This window comes from Oryzias latipes, chromosome 21, assembly GCF_002234675.1.
Source record: "Oryzias latipes chromosome 21, ASM223467v1".
NCBI lineage: Eukaryota > Metazoa > Chordata > Actinopteri > Beloniformes > Adrianichthyidae > Oryzias > Oryzias latipes.
In genome coordinates, this window is record NC_019879.2 from 5,924,161 (window position 1) to 5,943,792 (window position 19,632).

Here is a 19,632-nt window from a genome sequence, read left to right on the forward strand (position 1 = left end):
CTTTTTCTCCCAAAGGCTCTGTTACGTTGGAGAAACACGTTAACTTTCATTCATATCTGCAGACGTGCGCGTGGGTCACGTGACTAATATGATTCTCTTTTTTTCCGCAGAAAATGCCATAAAATAAGAGTGATTGTGGACTAATTTATTTTTGAAAACATTTCTAGCAGTATATATCCCCTTTATTTTCTTAATATTGCAGACATGAAGTTGTTTGTTTGTTACGTTCAACTTTTCCTCAAAGGATCTGAAAGCGTCTGATCTTTTCCATTCATATATGCGGGCTGACGTGGGTCACGTGACGTGCCTTTCTCTTTTTTTCCTGTGGAAAATCTCGTAAAAAGGTACGTTGCGATTTACTAATTTGTTTTATTTACATTTCTAGGAACCCGTGTATAGGTTTTCTCGTTCCGTGTTGCTCTTGCGGCGATCAGGCTTTGATTGACATGTGACAACAAACCGGGAAAATGTTGAGTTCAGGGACGGACCAAAGAGTTCTTTAAATTGATTTTTCTGCATTTTAATTTATTTACACTACGAGTCTAATGGTGTGTGATAAAAAAAAAAAAAAACTATAAATATTATGATAAATGAGATGAAACAATTATTTTGATGGGCTTTATAAAATATTAGGATCTATTATATTCTTTTTTCTTTAACTGTCAATTTTTTGACGTATCTCATATATTATAGTATTACAATGAAGTGCTCTAATTTATCTGTTAAAAAAGGTTTCATCACTGTTTCCTGTAGTAATTCTCAATAATGTTTTAAATAGGATATATTAAATAGGATATATTATCTAAAGTAAACAGGCTTTTAAGCCTTCAATTTGCCCCAATAGACCTTTTTCACACTTCCGCATTTTTTGACCGGAAATACGTCAATGACGTGTAAAACAACTTCCTGTTAGCATAGCGGCACATATGAAGAATGGCAGAGTCGAAGAGTTGCAGTTTCTGTTGTGTTCCAGGCTGTTCGTCTTCCAACCAAAAACAGCCTGGCCTCTCGTATCATTATTTTCCTGTGGATCCAAACCTGAAACCCAAATGGATATAGGCGATCTGAAGAGAGGAAGGGCATAGTTTTAATGTAAACACAGGTAGCACCCTCTGCTGTCGGCACTTACTAACTTCGCTCCGGATGTGTGGTGCGGCTGCGTCGTTCGTCGCCTGAAGAGTGGTGTCGTCCCGAGTATTTTCCCTTGGAAAAACTTTACTGCTCCTTTGAGAAGGGAGTCAGTATATGACAGAACCTCAAACGTCAGTCTATGCAGCTATGCTGTGAAGCTAGCGACACGGTGGCTAAGCTAAGGCAGTAGAGATGGATCAGGACTACGTGACACACCCACCTGCAGGTAAGGTTGTTCATAATGTGTTTGGTTAACGTTAGTCAACTATGTGTACCGTTATTGGATAAATGCATTTCTACCTGAAAAAATTAATGTATATAATAAAAGCTGTTCACGCTCTCACCTATTTTAATTACATGTATTTAATTAATTTTGGGTATTTTGTCATTAACCAAAATAAATGAAATGTATTTGTAATTAAATACTTAACATACTTTTCAAAACATGATTACTGTGTTGTGTTGAAAGGTAGAATAAATATATTAAGACTGATTTTTAATTTCTTTATCTTCACAGGTGCTCTGGATGAGGCTTTGGATTACATCCATGACTTAGAAGCCAAGTTCCTTTGCTGCAGCCAGGAGACGATGTCATGGCGGACAAAAGTTCCTCATTGAAGACCTCCTTACTGACAATGGGTCTAAGATCATGATTCCACCTTTTAAGCTTTCAGCTCCATCAGCAAGGAGGAAATAGAACAAACCCAAGCCATTACCCGCCTCAGAATTATGGTGGAAAGAGTGATCAGTAGGATAAAGTCCTTTCACATCTGGGACTCTCTCATGCCGCTCACACTGATGGGCAGTGTGAATCAGATCTGGCTTAAATGCCGTGTTTTGGCAAATTGTCAAGGACTTTTTTGTGTTGAAGAGTGAATTAATGTTTGGTATGTAAATAATGTATAATGTGCAAATAGTATGGAAAAATTTAGTGTTTCCACATATTCTTAAAATCTAGTTAAATATAATTGTTATATTCGTAATATTTTCCTGTTGAAATGTGACTTTGACTTCACAAAAAAATTAGATGAACAAATAAAACAATTTTGGTCAAAATTGTGCCTCATTTAATATTTTTAGGTATGCGTAACAACAACTGATTAATAACAACACAAATAACAAACATTTACAATAAAAAATAACATTACAGATCAACAGTAAGGCAGAAGGCTGAACTGATTGTTAAAGACAAGATAAGTGTAATTTAAGGTATGCATTCATGCATTTGCTATAATATCTATCCAAGTTCTCTTTCATTCCATCTCAGAAACCCCATCCAACACAGCCATGAGAGGTTGGGGCTGCACCTGGCATAATCTGCTTCCAGATGCCATCATATATGGATCTGGCTGTGGTCCTACACAAGAGAAACACAACACACAAAAGTTAGACATAAGTGCATAACTACATTTAAATTTAATGTAATTTTTTTACATTTAAACTTAACTTGCTCTCACAAAGCAACAAAAAGTTAAATTATTCACCTGTAAATGCCTTGTACAGTGTGGACCTCAGACCGTCCCTGCCAACTGTTTTGGGCTTTTGCACCACCAGCTCACTAACCGGTTCAGGATGGATTCCCTTATAAATAAAAGGCAAAAAGAAATTACAGTCTGTAATAACTACTGGGGGTGTTTTTATAATAATCTACAGTTGTTATGGATACACATCCATTCTTAAATCATAATGATAATTTGATCACAAACCCACCTGTGTTCTTGGTCTGTGCCATCTTTGCAAGCCACTCGTGCAGGCCAGGGGGGGGTGGATCAGCCTGCTGACCCAGCTGTGAATAATGTGCGGTCTGGAACAGGATGGCAAAAGGATGTCATTGCAGAATCCTTTACCAGCTGCACAACTGCAGGAGAAAGCTTTCAGGTTGGCACTTTCTGCATCCAGTGATATCTAACCACAATAAATTAAATAGGTTAAAATTAAGACATACTTATGTTGCTACATCAATGTAACATGAAACTATAACTGTCAGTAGGGTGACCAGATTTGAGTTTGTAAAAAAGAGGAGTGAAGTGAGTTTGTGAGATATTTCATCGAGAGTAATTGGTGTGCAGAGCTGCATACATGAAGCAAATATGATTACATTTCATCTATGTTCAATGTTATTTTATCATATAAGTATCGAAAAATAGGACATGTCCAGGAAAAGAGGACGTGTGGTCACCCTACTTTCAGAAAAATAATACTAATAGTAAGTGAAGAAAGTGCCGCAACTGTCTGCAGCAAGAAGAATGAAGACGCAAACGGGCACCTTAACATTTCTTATTTACAGCTTCACCAAATTTTTGGGTGTTATGTTAATCTCATGCCTTTTCACTTAAACACACACACAACATATTAACTGCGATGTGTTATACCTTATATTACAAATAACACCAGGATTTACAGTTGACGTAAACAAACACACAGAGTTACCGGTGATGCGGCTATGGCTAAGCTAGCTGAAGCTTACCTTGGTAATGGTGGATAAACTCTTCATGGACGAATTTATATCCCTTGTCCAATTTGTTTCCTTTAGTGGACGAATGCATCTTCACACTCTTCATCGCATCGGCGCTGATGAACTTCGGAACACAACTCAGGCTCTTCGAAAACACTCTAGGCCAGGGGTCGGGAACCTATGGCTCGCGAGCCATATATGACTCTTTTGATGGTCACATGTGGCTCGCAGACAAATCTTTAATTATAGTTTTTTTTTTTCATTAGACCAGTCCTTCTCGGGCGCGATGCGATGTCAGAGGCGCGCAGTAGTAGCAGTGCTTAGAGAGAGAAATCTGCGCCAGCGCTATCAGTTACTATTATCTATTGTTTCACAGAGTTTGTACCAGCTGGAAACCTGTGAATTGACGTGCCTAAAACTGCGCGCTCCCGTCTCTGAGAAAGAGCGCGCAGATGCGGGGACGGGATGTGTGAGGGAGAAAGCAGAGGGTGGGGCTGAGGTGTTGTGGGGACAGGCAGCAGGTGAATCGCGCAGGGATTGTAAAAACGTAAAACCCGCTTCCCGTCACTCACTGCAGCGTGTGAGTGTGTGTTTGGCTCCCCGTCTGCATGTGAGCAGTCTGTCTCACATCTACAGAACATTCAGACCTACGATGACGTTTAAAGTCTCAACGCCTGAACGAAGCAGAAACTCACCACGTATCAACCAGACTAGACCATCAGCAAAACTACCACGAGAAATACTCATCATTTATTAGCAACAGAATAACAATGTTATTAAAAAGAATCCACAGACTTATTTTACTTTAAAAATGTTAAAATTAAATCAAATGCACACATTCATTTGTATATTTAGTTTTAAACAAATTGTCGCGGACTGAGTTGGATGGCTGTTGGGCCGCGTTAAAAGTTCTGGAGTTCATTGAACGCGTCAAGCAGAGATCTGATTGGCCCTCAGTTCTGTCGCTCAGCCTGTTGTTAGGTAGTTTGGACCAATGGGGTTCAGCTATGGGCCGAATAAGGGAAATGGGAGGGCTGCAGCGGGAGCAGGGGAATTTAAAGTTGGGAGAAGCGCTCTCGTGTCGGCGGGAGAGATTCAGGAGTTGCTGAATTAATTGAAGGGCGTTTGTTGCGGTCTGCAGTAATCGGAATAAAGAACTTTAAAAGAGGTTAAGTCTCCGTGCCTCAGTGTGGGGAAAGGACACTACATTATTGTATGGCTCTTTCGAAATTAAATTTCAAAATATGTGGCATTTATGGCTCTCTTGGCCAAAAAGGTTCCCGACCCCTGCTCTAGGCTCTGCCATTCTCCGCCAGCGAAGCACAAACCGGAACTAGGTTTACACGTTGCTGACGTGTTTCCGGTTTTTGCGAAAAAGGTCTATTGACATGAAGTGCGCATTTCGAAAAGCCAGTGAACGCAGCGTCATACGGGCACCCCCACCTCACTCCCCCGGAAACCCCCGGATGAACCCGCAGGAAGGCGCGCGGCTGAAGAACTCTTGGACAGCTGGAAGGTGGGCGATGCTTTGAACTTTTCTCTGTAGAAATGTAATGTTTAGATTTGGGAAACCAGAGATGGGTTTTTAGTAAAAACGTGTTGGCTGTTTAGGATAAACGTTGAATGACGAGGCGTTTTTCCATCTTAAATTTAAAAGGCCGCAGGATCACGGTGAAGGCCTCTTCTGTATAGAGGACGGGGGCGGAAACGTCACGTGGTCTCCGCAGAGGTAAGTTTCCTTTTGGTTCATTTAGCCAGAAACGGGGGTCTGCAGCCCTTTAAACAGCTAAGAGCCTTTCAAATGTCTCACTGTCCAGAACTCAGTAGGACACACAAGGTGTCTCTTCAGCCTTTAGAAAATCAAACACTCATTTGCATTTATGTTATTTTGGAAACTGGATAACTACTGGGGTTTACAAAGGCTTTTTTTTTTACACATTGTAGATTTTATGTTGTTAGTACATCTCAGCCAGTATTTCTTTAAGGGCCTATATCATGCAACACCAACGATTTAAAATTTTAAAGTGTATTATAATGTTAATTCCTCACAAAAACTAATCCACAGCGGTATTTTGATCCATTCACGCATCTCTCAGCATTCCTCTGAAACCCTCTGAGCACCAGCCCCTCCCAATTCACAATAAGAGGGTCCTCACATTGTGACGTCATCATAAGTGAGGAGCAGCCTCTTCTAGGAAGAGCCTGTGCAGCTAAAACCGCCTCCAGGCTAACAGACACGCCCACTTTCTCAATGGAGCTAGTGGTGATCAGCAAAATGCTTTCATTGCACAATATTCACATCCATCTTTGCAAAAGTTTGGATGGAAGAAACGCAGAAACGCTGCCGACGCCGACTCTAGGTTGATGTCATGAAATAGGCGACACCCACAAGAAGAGAAAGGCGGAGCCTCAGAGATCGAGGAAATAGTTTATTCTAAATGGCTAGCATGGTATAGGCCCTCTAAATTGTGCGTATTGACCTCAAATTGATTTTTTTAGGGTACGTTGTCAGGTTTAAAAAAATTCTTCATAAATGCTGGAATTTCTTAAAATATTGTGCATCACCGCTTGATAGATTATTGAAGCATTATGGGTACTGTAGTCAGGAGCCTGGCACAGTAATACTTTGCTTCAACTGTTGAGTAGATCACCAAGTTGAGTAAAGTTTGACTTATCTGACTGTTTTGTTTTGCGTGATGCGCTGTGTCGTCTGAAAAATAGGATATTTGTTTGAATTAAAAACATTTTTATTTTTTGTCGGAGAACCACAGAGGAGGGGTCAAGGAGCCACTTGTGGCTGTGGAGCCTCAGGCTGTAGACCCCTGGTCTAAACAGTTATGGCTGATTTGGCTGACCACATTTATTTATCCTAGCGTTGTCAACAAAGTTAAAGAGCCGCTCCAATGGAAGTCATGTTTTTAAGATCAAACATTTTTCTCTTTATTGAGAACATTAACAAAAATATAAACACATACACAATAATATAAGATTAAAACTGTTTCTGAGTATTTATTCAAATCTCAATGGATCAGGAGAAGATGAAACTGATTGTCTCAAAAAGCTTATAGTTGTGACGCTCTAACTGCCATGAATGGGCAGAGTCTCTGCTCCACTCCAATTCTGATGCATCCACTGCAGACAAATACCGGTAGATCCATTAATGTCCTGAGTTCCCTTGTCTGAGCTGGTATCTGGCTCAAAAGTGTACACATGGATAGCTCCAATGTTGCTCATTGATTTTTTTTTTTTTGCTATGCTAATGTCGGCTAGGGCTTGTGAGGTGCTATAAGCTAGCGGGAGAGAGAATCAACAAATGGTTTATGGGAAATTAGCAGAGGCAAACATCTGCACCACAGCTCTGAGGTGAAATTCTTATGAGCTGCTGTGCTGCAGAAAAATGTCTTAAAAAAACAAAATGATCGTAATTACAAAAAAAACTGGGAACGATTTTATAATAGCTAAAAATTCTTTTGGAGTGGGACAACAGAATGTCTGATTCCTGATTCTTGTATGTATGTATATACATAAAAGAACCTCATGTTTTTTTCCCTTTCCTCTCTCAGACTGGTCAGTTATTTGGAGACAACATGTACAAATAGTTCCTGGACTGATCTTCTGCTAACTTTGAGATGGAGAGGCTGTCAGGTTCATCTGTTTCAGGGTCCTGCATGCTCTCCCTCCATGTTGGCTGTAGCAGTGGATGGAACTTGCTAAATGTACTGTTTTGAGAGCCAACTGGGTTGTGTAAAATTCTTTTCCACCTACATTTTTGATGGTCTAAATGTTTTTTTTATGTAAACTTTTCTGTTCTTTTAGGCTCAGTGGTTATTTGGAAGATGCGTTTTTGACCAAAAACACTGTGGTGACCTCCTTTGTGAACTGCATTCATGGGGAAATAGAATATGTAAAGTTATTTTCATGGCCTCTTCCTTAAGAAAATGAACATGCCTCCATATATGTTTTATTGTATTTTGTGTCATATCATCATGTTAATATACGACATTCATTTGTTTTGATAGAATCCTGGAGATGGGAGATGTGGAGCAGGTAAGTTTGTGGCAGCACCAGAGTCCTCCAACAAGTTTTCTGGCAAAGTAAATGAGGAAGGATCGCAGTCTGCCATCGTGGAGTTTTGCTGAAAGGCCTGAACACGTTCCATCCATGCATCCATCTTCTTCCATTCATCAGGAACCAGGTTGTGAGGGCAGCAGTCTAAGCAAAGATGCCCACACTTCCCTCTCCTCCAGCTCCTCTTGGGGGACCCCGGGGCCAGCTGAGAGACGTAGTCTCCCCAGCGTGTCCTGGGTCTCCCTTAGGGCCTCTGCCCTTATTCCTGTTGGAGTTTTTTTCTAACCCCTTATGTTTCAAAAGTTTGCAAACATACATTTTGGTTGAAATGATGAGGATCCGAGGATGAAATCAAGAAGGGACAACATCAGGGAAAGGGACTGAACCGACTGAACAGCTTCCTCTCTTCAGCAGACACATGTTCCGAGTACATATGTGTCAAATATTGGTAAATACTCATTGAAGATGCATCCTTTTTGTGTAGTTTGTTTTCTCAGTTTAATACATTTTGATCTTTTCATTCTGCACAGACATCCTCGCCGTTCAGGCCGGTGGCTGGAACAAGCGGAAGTCAGAAAAGCTGGAGCAGACGTTACCAGAATGATACCTCCAGGTAAAGACTGTGGTAATGTTGTAGATAAATGTTGGCTTGTTTCTTTCATGTTACTCTCATGCTGTTGATGTGGAATATCTCTTGATTTCTTCAGTATTATTAATACATTAATCTCTTCCCACAAGGACCAATCAAAATGACCCAGAGAAAAACACTGAAGGGCTTTGTCTGAGCATCAGGAAAACAAGAATCAGCTGTCATCAACATATGGTAAAAATCTTTTGTAATCTTTGTGCTATCCTATGACCCCACCCTCACATTGACGTGTTCTCCCTACCATGACAAAGGTGGATAAAGGTGGAAAGATTTCATGTAATCCATGGACACCAGTGAAGATCACAAATCATTGAAGAAAAAAGGTTCAGAGCACTGTCTAGTGGGTCTAGATGACCCAACTCCCAATGGTAAAGTGCCTAGGATAGAACAAGGGTTACACTTTCTAAAGTTGTTGCATAACTGATCAAGCATGATGTGATGGATTGCAGGTTATGGTGCCATGGTAAAGAACTAAAGGCTCTATGATGTCATGCTGCTGACCAGACTGTGGTTGGTGAAGTCCAGCAGCACTGCAGGTCCTTGAAGTGTGGTTGAAGAGCTCTCCTCCCAGCTTTTGGAAGGTTCTGCCCCACAAAGTCAGGAGGTTTCTCTTTGTGATCTGCATGGATGTCCAGGGCTTGTGGCATTTATGTGTTTTCTTCTTCATTTCATTTTTAGGCAGCACAGAGTCATTGATGGAGAGAGAACATGAGGGACTAATTGTCTGCTGAGGAGGAGACTTTCTGCAGTTCAAGCCCCAGCTCCACCCCTAAAAAAAGGCTTATATAAAGGAAAACCTCATTTCAACTTTGTACCAATAAATGACTTTTAATTGAAATGAGAGATTTTTTTCTGAACTGCACCAATGAAGGGTTTTTCAACCTAAATTTCAACAATTACATTGTTTTTTACCTCCGTTCAAGTTTCTACAACACTAGCTAAACATTTCAGTGCTCACACCTGTGCTGAAGACACTTCTCATTTTAACTCAAACGTTTGGCCTTTGATTTGTATGTCCAACACCTTACAATGAAACACTGACCTATTAAACTCATATAATGTGCTATGCATCTCCAAATCCTTTGTCAGGGTACAGACTACATTTTAATTGTAGCAAGACTGAAGTAAAATGTAACAAAATGACAATGAGTTATCTTAAATTAGGGGTAAATGACATGAGAAATTAAGAATATTAGAAGTGTGGAGTGATACGTGTATTTATCAGTATGTTAGCTGCAGGAAGGGTGCTGTCCTTGACACGTTCCTTTACTCAGACAGGATGACAGGTAGGGAAGGGGGTAGCCGATGATCTGCTCCAGTATCTTCAGCACTGAAGCTTCTACTGCTCTTCTTCAGTTTGATCTGAGAGCCAGACCATGATGCAGTTGGACTGGCTGAGCGGTAGGTTGCCAGCAGCTTCAGACGTGCTGATGTGCCTTGTTTATAACGTCCTGGATGTTAGGAAACCAAGTTAGATCAGCTGAGATGGGGATGCCAAGGAAAGGGAAGCTGTGAACCCTCTGTGCCTACTATAGTCCAAGATGACTTTCATGGTCTTTTATTTGCCGATCAGCCTTACACTATACAGTTTCCGCACTTGTCTACAAAGTTCACCTCAGTGACCTTTAATAAGTCTTTGTTATTGGCAAGTTAATTACTTATATCCAAGACATGGAGATGTGGGTCCAGTATGAGCAGGATTTGGGAAATGGCAGTTGCCAAGAACTCACATGAAGTTTCAAGGTTTTTCCCTTTATTTGGAGGAAAAAAAGTTTTTGTCCTTTGTTTGTTGTGCAGAATTGCAAACCTAGAAAGAAATCAAGTTGAAAGAATTTATATAAATGTATTTGCCCTTCTTTTGACCCTTCTACATCATGAATATTTGGTGGCTGTTGCTTGGCGACTGTGAGATCTCTCCATAGGATTGACATGGGCTGGGCCTCTCAATGACCTTGATATGATTGTTCTTCAGCCATTCCTTGGTTGCCTTGGCTGTAGGTTCTAGGTCACTAACCTGTTGGAAGACCCATCCATGACTGATTTGAAGGGTCCTGGCTTAAGGAGGGTAGGAAGTTCTCACTCAGGATTTTCCATTAATGGCTCCATCAACGTGGTGACGTAGCTCTGTGCAGAAAAATAGCCACAAAGCATAATGCTTCCACCTCCATGTTTGACAGTGGGGAAGCTGTTCTTGGGGTCATAGGTAGCAATTCTCTTCCTCCAAACCCAATGGTTGAGTTGATGCCAAAGAGCTCAGTTTTGAGCCAAACATTCCATTATGCAGAATAAACTGATAAAGCAAACCCTATTTTTCAGTGTGTGATTTTCATTTTTTCATAAATCTTAGGACAATTTAGATGATAAAAGTAATAAATATATGAAAACAGTATAATACAGTAAATATGTAAATATTTGATGTGATGAACAATGCTTATCTGATTTAGACCCAACATGGAATATTTTATGACAGACACACATCAAGTTGTGTTATTTAATGCTCGTAATTTAGACACAAATGATAGAAATGTTAGGTTTATATGTCAAAGAGGCCATGTGAAAATTTTAGTGCAAATACGCATGCGTGCGCGCCGTGCACATTAAGCCACCCCACCCCCACGTATCCGCGCGCCGGTCGGTGGGTGTTGGGCGTCAATAAAGGTAATCTGGTTGTCGCGCGTTCTGCATCTCTGCACGAGCTAAAGAAGTCTCAAAGGTAAGAAATGTAAACACAAGAGGCAGTAATGAAAATACTTTATGGTCATCTGAAAGAAGGTGGGCGATGCTTTGAACTTTTCTCTGTAGAAATGTAATGTTTAGATTTGGGAAACCAGAGATGGGTTTTTAGTAAAAACGTGTTGGCTGTTTAGGATAAACGTTGAATGACGAGGCGTTTTTTTGCTAATTCCAGTTATTTGTTTTACAAAACTGTTTCTTTATCACAAGTTATTCAAATTATAGACTGACCAACAGATGCCTCAGTAATAGCATGTGCCACCTTGAATGTTTGTTTGACAAATTCCACCAAGCTCACTTTCAGTGGAAGCAGTGTGGACTTTCAACAAGCTTACTCCTGATTGGCGACAGTAGTTGCCATAGAATTGATACTCAGATCAATCACTGTCAACTGGCTCCAACGTGGTGACGTCTGTATCACAGAGAAACGACGACAGAATTGAATTTGTTATGATGGATCTGGAAGGAAATGGGTGACGTCACACTCGCTCAAACCTTTTCTCTGATCCAGTCAAACTGCTTTTTTACCAGTTTTATTCCAGAAATCATTTTGGATAAGAGGAAAGACATCTTCAGCTCAAAACCAAGTCTTCATGACCTTTTTTTATAACTTTTCTTTTTAAAATTCAGAAATAATAACCTGCACATTCTTACAAAACTGTTAGACTTCAATTGCTACCTTAATTTAATTGTAAAACTAATAACCACTAATTGTCATTAATATGGCAATATTTTCCCCAAATCTTATCAGAATGGGGAACTGGAGACATAAAAATTCTGCTTTTCCTATTTTCAGCTGACTCTGCCACGAGGCTCGACAACTTCTTGCATCAACTGTGATCGCTGTGGCCGCCAAAACATCCAAATGTAAGGCGGGCTACAAAGATTTCAGGCCAAAAGAGAACGCCTCACATGTGATGAAGTGTCTGTATTGGTATGTATTTACCATCTGTGACTCAGAGTCATTAACCAATTGTCGATCTGTTCACAGTGTTATATGATAATTTAAATTTTGACGATGACGATACAAAAATTGCTGCCAAACCTGCCAAAAAGTCCCGCCTCTTACCACACACATGTTGTGCCCCCTGAGTTGCCCTAAGTTCCCTGATCAAGCAGAAACGTGCTTTGACTGGATGAAGGCCTTGTATCAGGTATACTGGTAATAATAATTTTACATTCACCTCAGTCTGTTGTTTTAACTCATTATTCATGGAAGCTTGATGACACGACATCTTCAATCTGCATGAACTCTAGTTTGATTAGAAACTTTCATTTGTGAACCGTCAGCAGATCTGGTCATGTCTCACCAAAACAACCACACTAATCATTTTATCATTTTCATCCATTAAGGTTGGAAAAACCAGCAGCCCTCCAGTGCTTCAGCCGTCCAACCATCAACCGTTTCAGACATCCATCCTCCCACCACTTCAGCCCCACAGCCGTCCACCAGTGTCCCAAGTCCTGACATTTTACTATCCTGGTACAATCTTATTTTTCTGCACAGTTAGCAAAAATGATGTGTTTTTTAAGAAATTCCTGTGTTTTTTTATCCTCAACAAATGTTTCTCCAAAGAAATGTGAAACTACAGAATTATTCATCTGGTGGTTATTTTTACACTTTTCCTCAAATCTTTAATAAGAAAGAAATAATTCAGTTCAAGTTTACTTTAGCTTTTCTTTTTAATGGGCATTACAGTTGATATAAAACATATAACATGCAATTAAAATGCTTTGTAGTTAAAAACATTTTACACACTATTAAAAGATTCTATAAAATATTATTTAAAAAGAATCCTTTCCAAGAAAATGTTGACTACCGTATATCTTACAATAGTAGCCCTGGCGTTTATTCCATCACAGACAGCACGGTGATGGTTAATGGGTTTATTTTGCAGCAAAATTTCATCAAGAAATGTAGACAAACACCAGCAGATGAACATTTCAGGATTTATTCAAATGATGAGAATATTGGATTGTGTTCTGATCAGCACTGGCTGTTGACGTTTCTTTTCTCCTTGAAGCATCAGCCTCCGTATCAAAAATCATGTTGGTTGTCATGAGGATCTCTTTCCTGGAGACACGCCCACCTTTCCGTCTTTGTGCAATAATTCATGTTCAAACCAGTTCTTCTAAGTTGTCGCTTTTCTTTGCATTTCCACCAGTAAAAAGTAATACGACAAAATACTTGCAGAATTTGTAAAGATTTGGATTTTGTATTATTAATTTGCCTTTTTTAGTCTTTTATTATAAAATAACTATGCATTATTACTTTATTTTAACTAACACATTTATCTTAGTTTACAGTGGTCCTCTTAAACATCTCTTAAACAAGTTTACACTTTTCATCTTTCAGAATGCAGCCGTGTGATTGGAGGAAAAGATTAATATGCAATGAGGACATTTAAAGAAAAAAGGAGCAGTTTTTATTTTACATTATTACTATTTTAAAGTAGAACTCTAATGTATATAAATGCTTTTTTATTAATTTGTTTGGCATATTTACTGTGTTAGAGTTCTGATGATTGTTTTGAGTGGTAAACGTTTTTATTTTATTTATGAAACCCAGATGGAGTTAATGGAGTGCTCGTCATGTTTTATGTTGTATATATTATTAATGAATTGATTTATTTATTTTGAAATGCCTGTTTGCAAGTAAAGAAGCCGGGGTTATGGTTAAAATACGTGCGGACAATCCAGCAACGTTCCTCTTCAACATGAATTTCCATCAGTTTTTTTGCTTGGTCGCAAATAAATAAGTCCAAATAATAATCAGCCTAATTTGTTTTTTTGTTTATTTAAAATTATATAAATCTTTTCTAATTTTGTCAATAAAAGGACAAAAGGGGTAGATGATGGATGCATGTCCAAGTTTTATTATTCATGTTCTACAAGTTGTTAGATATTGATTATTTGATGCTTTTGTGCTATGCGTTAAAAATCAATGTAATATTGTAATTATTCATGAATATTTGAATAGTACTAATATTTCCTACAAAGGATAACTGACACTAATCAAATTAAAAACAGTCGTCCTGTAAGCACTGAGTGAACAAACTGTAGCCCATTGTCTATCACAGTTTGATTGAACCTTCTCTACTTTTCTTGCAGGGGGGGGTCATGGCCTCTACACTGGATTCCAAAAAAGAGACAAAAACCCCCCCGACCTCAACCCCCACTCTTAGTCAGACATGTTTATTTTTTTTTATTTACAATAATAAATAATATACTATGTACATTTATTTTGTTTTACTTTTTTATACTTAGTTTCCTTATTTCCTATAATATTTATTAGTAGTTGTTGTTTGTTGATGTTAGTTCTTTTTAGCCCCTTTTATGTTAAAATAGACGTAAATGATCCAGATGCTGATATTCTAATATATAGACAGATTTATGAATGAATTATTCTCAACAGAAGTTCAACGCTATTGTGGTAGCAGTTTGACTGTTTTACTGTAATCTGTCGTGCCTCACCCACTGTCCATCCCATAAAAAAGAACAATTCTACATCATTAACCTTTTTTTATTTTTATTCATATGGCACATTCATAAATACAAAGTTATAAATCATACCCCCCATTTTTCTGACTTTATCAATGAGTTCAAACAAAACATGAACACAGTAAGAAACTCTGACAATAAGAAAGCATTTAAAACATTCAATCTGTGCGTCAGTTTCAATGTTTTTGTGAAAAATTTCATAATAATCCCCTGGTTTGTTTCTGTCTTGTTGCTTTTTGGAATTGTTGTTTTGAATTGTTACAGTCAATAAAGTTTGAATAAAAAACAACTGCAATCTGTCATGCGACAAGGTACCTTCGCTCTGAAAAACATTTGATTTTTTGTTTCTTTAAGTACCTGCAAAACAAAAAGTTTGCATTAGTAATGGAAACATTAATTTCTGTAAAAAATAAAAATAAACACCTGTTTGTCGCTGGGCTTATTTTTAAAACTTAATCTTCCCGATAAACGTGGGAGCAATCACAAAACCAGTTTAGAGCCAAACGTCTTTTTTTATTATTTACAGTGTATTTCTTAACTCAACTAGTTGATGTTGAAAAAATACGCTTGCATGGACGTTACGACAGAGTACATCGGTCCCTAGAAATGTTATTAAACGTAAATATTAAACCTCAGACGATCTTATTTTACGAGATTTTTTTTCCACGGGAAAAAAAAGAAACTCGCGTCACATGACCCCACGTCGGCCCACAGATATGATGGGAAAGATCAGACATTGTACACAGCATTTAGACTTGTAGTGTGAATACTTTAACATGTAAAAGAATATTGAATAAAATAAATCGCTAAGTAAATTTAGAGAACTCTCCAGTCCGTTCCTGAACAACATTCTTCCGGTTTGTTTAAATGTCCTTCAAAGTCGCAACTACTACACAGCATGAAACCTATACACGGGTCCGTAGAAATGTAAATAAAAATAATTAATAAATAGCAACGTACCTTTTTACGAGATCTTCTATATGAAAAAAGAGAAACTCAGGTCACGTCACGTGACCCACGTCAATCCGCATATATTTATGGAAAAGATCAAACGCCTTCAGATCCTTTGAGGAAAAGTTGAACGTAACAAACAAACTACGAACTGCATGTCTGCAATGAATGGATATTATGAAAATAAAGGGGATATATACTGCTAGAAATGTTTTCAAAAATAAATTAGTCCACAATCACTCCTATTTTATTGCATTTTCTGCGGAAAAAAGAGAAACATATTAGTCACGTGACCCACGCGCACGTCTGCAGATATGAATGAAAGTTAACGTGTTTCTCCAACGTAACAGAGCCTTTGGGAGAAAAAGTTGAACGAAACAAGCAAACTACAAACTGTATGTCCAAAATGAAAACATATTTTAAAAGAAAATGGTATATTTCTCACTAGAAATGTTGTCAAAATAAAAATTAGTCCTCAAAATATCTTGTTTTATGGGATATTCCACCGAAAAATGAACGTGCATCCGCCATGTTTTTTGCTCACGGCAGGCCAAACCTCCAAAGTCACGTGATCCTGAGAAGGCTCGTAGAAAATGAATAGAAAAATGAAACGTATCCCCCTCACAGTTTAGGGGGCGTTTTTGTAAAACTCTCACGCATTTCCATGTGGACAAATGTAGCTACTACACATTTTAGGATGAGACCGGGTTGTTGTAATGCATGTGTTCATTTTGAAAGTTCATCTTTCCTTGTAAATGTTCATTTGTTATAAAATGTTTGGTTCCTTTTACTATATTTCAACAAGCATGTGACACAAAAACACATTGTAATGTGCAACAGTTTTTAAAGTTATTACATTAACAATTAGTTCAAGTGAATTTAATCATGTGAAGTCGCATGCTGGTTGGAATCCAGGTTTTGCTTCCATATTCAGTCAAAAAAGCAAAAGGCATTGGTAGATGGTACTCTGGCTTCAGCTAGACGGGGTTCAACTCCCTGCAGTGTCCTTGAAAATTCTTTGACTTTGACATGAAATATCAAAGTAAATACTCTTACAAAAAAGATGATTGTAAAGTTGTAAAGATTTTTATATGTTGATAAGGAATTTTTTGGAATTCATAAAATATAGCAATATTAAATATCTATCATAATAATTGTTGAATTGGTTTGTATTATGATGGGACCAGCCAGACTCTTCATTTTCCCCTGAAGTTTCAGATATGAGGAGTTGGCTGCGGCTGTTCCTGGAATGGTCTTTTAGGGGTGAACATGTTACACCCCTAATACCCACCTATTGTAAAAGTCAAACCGGCGGTTGCCCCGGCCGGTTGGCTGCCTCAGTCCCGTTCGAGGCCTGACCAGAGCTCTTCCAGGGCCGGCGCTTGGGGGTGGGGGCTGCTTGGCAGTGGTCCCCCTCCCATGGTTGCCGTATGGAATGGACCCCCCTCTTTCAGTTTTATTTGCACCTTAGACATGTAGGGCCCTTGGTAGGGGGGGTGCTTGGACATCACTGCCAGCAAGCAGCAGATGTCCTCCTAGCACCTTCCCGCCAATTTTAACCGCACCTTAGACATTTACGGCCCCTTGGTGGGGAGGGTGAGGGGACATCACTGTGAGTAAGCAGATGTCCCCTCAGTGCCCTACCCGCCAATTTTAACTGCACCCCCGTAGTACACACACCTTTACTCCTCAAAATATACATTCAAACATAAACACACACACACATGCACACACACACCCTCACAAACACACACAAACGCACACACATTTTGCAAGGAAGATGGTACCTAGGACCATCTGTCCCCTACCCCATCCCTGGTGGGGGGTACGGGGCCCTTGGTAACGGAGGCCGTGTCCCATGGGTGCCGGTTTCCTGGGCCCGGCGGTGCTCTCTCCGCGCGGGGAGGGGGTTCACATTACACCTGAGCCGGGGGTGTCCGTATCCCTGTGGGGTGGGTTCTGGTCCTTGCCCCTGAGCGCTGGGCCCCGCCAAATTTCCAACTGTGGCCGAGCCTGGTCGGGCCATGTTTACAACACCCCTTGTGAGCCCCCCTTTTCCCCGGGTTGCTCCCCTCCTGGGCGGGAGCGGCCGGCCCCTGCCTTGCTCATTCCTGGACCAACCGTGGGCCGGGTGGGTGGCTGCCTGGAGTGCGGAGTGGGTCTTTCTTGGGGGGTCCTGGCTCGTACCTGGGGTTGGGGCGGGGGATGCTCAGAACACCTGGGTGGTGATGGGGTGCTCGTCTGGGGCTGTGGGCGCCCTTCTCGGATGGGGCCCTGCGTTGGGCCCACCCGGCGCAGCGGAGGGGGCTGCTCTCCTGGTTGGGCTGAGGCAGCACTCTCTTTCCCCCCATGCCTCCCTGCTCTCTGGTTCTGGGGGCCTCGCGGCAGTCCTGCTGGCCCTGGCCTGGGTGGCCGATGTGGTCGCCCGAGGGGCGGTTGTTCCCTGCCTGCTGCCGTGTGGCGTTGGGGGGTTCCGGCTGCCGCTGCGGCGGGGGTCTTGGTGTGGGGATGGCTGGGCACTCTCCCTCCTTCTTTTCACATTCCACCATCCATTTTAGGAGAACATAAACACTCACCTGAGAACAGGTCTTAGCTCACCTTTGCACTAATAGTTTGCATGATTGAATGAATGAAATATTTCACACTAGTTGGTTTGAAGGCATAAATAAGTATGCGTGTGTGAACACTTTCTGTTTTGTGTACATGTAGACATGTGGACTTTTTTGCAGCTAGCAGGTGTGTTGATAACATTTGAGTGTGTGTGTGGACAGACCCCGACCTATGAGATTTGTACTACATTTGAACCTTACCGTAATGATAAACAACCAGTAAACTTGTTGCTCTATGCTGCTTCATGGTCTTAAAAAATGCATTTAAAAATCTTAAATTTGACACATCGGAAAAATTTAGACATGTTGGTAGAATATTATATAGGAGTTTTCAATACAAAAAACCACAGTGAAGATCTATGAATGTCGTAGAAGAAGCAGGAAGGCATGTGAGAGATAAAACAGCAGATGACAGAATGAAAACATTTTGCTGTAAGAGAAAGCTAATTATGTGGCTTTATGCTTTTACTTCAGTGCGATAAATATTAAATAACATTTGTAAATGTTTTTTAGGCCTCAGTGCTTCATTTGACCCACTTGATCAAAATGTCTCTATTAGGTAACATTATTAGGCAGCATAGCATAATAAATAAAAAAATAAAAAATTTCACTATCTGGCAATTTCACAACTTCAATAAAAAACTGGTGGAACAGGCAACGACCACAGGTCAGATGAGGATTTGTTTTACAGTGGGACAAAAAAGTCTTTAGTTATCCACCAATTGTGAAAGTCCTCCCACATAAAAAGGTGAGAGGTGGTCTGTAATTTTCATCATAAGTAAACATCAACTATGAGAGACATAAAGAGAAAATCCTATTGTCTGATATTTAAAGAATGCATTTGAAAATTATGGTGGAAAAAATGTATCTTGAAAGAAGCAAGATTTCTGGTTTCACAGACCTGTAACTTCTTCTGTAAGAGGATCCTCAGTCCTCCACTCGTTACCTGTATTAATGGGACCTGTTTGAACTGGTTATCTATATAATAAACAACCACAAACTTCAAACAGTCACACTCCAAACTCCACTATGGCTAACAAATCAGTCTCTCTAATGTTTTATCATTAAAAACAAGAGAAGTTAAACTTTGTTGTTCATTTTTTCTCTGTGAAGATCTGGCTTTATGCACCCATTTTGTACAGTCTATTCCTGCATGTTGGGTAATAATGTTTAATATTTTCTCTGCACCTTTACTCTTATAGTCTGTTAGTTAACTGCACTTGTTCTACCATCTATTCTGTGAGTAAGTCACTGATAAAGTTTTTATTTTGGCCTGACTTCTTTCAGATGGTGATTCAGTAAGATATTTGTCAGAAATCTCTGACAGCAAAGACAATTTGACTGAGCATCTGAATGCTGTTACTGAGAGGATGAATTCCAGTATCATTGAAAAAAAAAGAGAACCTGATGGACTAAAAACAGAGTAAGTTTTAAAATTCTGTATTAAAATGTACATTTGTGAAGATGCAGCTATACCATGTAGCATACAAATGGATTATCTAAAAGAAAATGAAAAAAGAAGTAAACAAAAAGAA

The 19,632-nt window shown here is 39.7% G+C and overlaps 2 long non-coding RNA genes across 10 annotated transcripts; both read left to right on the plus strand.

The window, feature by feature from the left end:
• The first annotated feature begins 329 nt into the window (after positions 1-329).
• On the plus strand, positions 330-9,141 carry LOC111946810. Of its 8 annotated transcripts, none has more exons than XR_002872571.1 (11): positions 330-344; positions 4,997-5,102; positions 5,244-5,315; positions 7,150-7,325; positions 7,403-7,490; positions 7,606-8,102; positions 8,185-8,267; positions 8,393-8,477; positions 8,555-8,671; positions 8,753-8,899; positions 8,982-9,141. It is a non-coding gene; the product is annotated as an uncharacterized LOC111946810 (long non-coding RNA). The 8 variants fall into 8 exon arrangements; XR_002872576.1 differs by having other exon boundaries at positions 8,753-8,884; XR_002872572.1 differs by having other exon boundaries at positions 7,150-7,302.
• A 686-nt stretch (positions 9,142-9,827) lies between these two features.
• On the plus strand, positions 9,828-14,826 carry LOC105356720. Of its 2 annotated transcripts, XR_002872580.1 has the most exons (4): positions 9,828-11,016; positions 11,833-11,970; positions 12,390-12,519; positions 14,148-14,826. It is a non-coding gene; the product is annotated as an uncharacterized LOC105356720 (long non-coding RNA). The 2 variants fall into 2 exon arrangements; XR_002872579.1 differs by lacking the exon at positions 9,828-11,016 and having other exon boundaries at positions 11,205-11,970.
• The last annotated feature ends 4,806 nt before the right edge of the window (positions 14,827-19,632 follow it).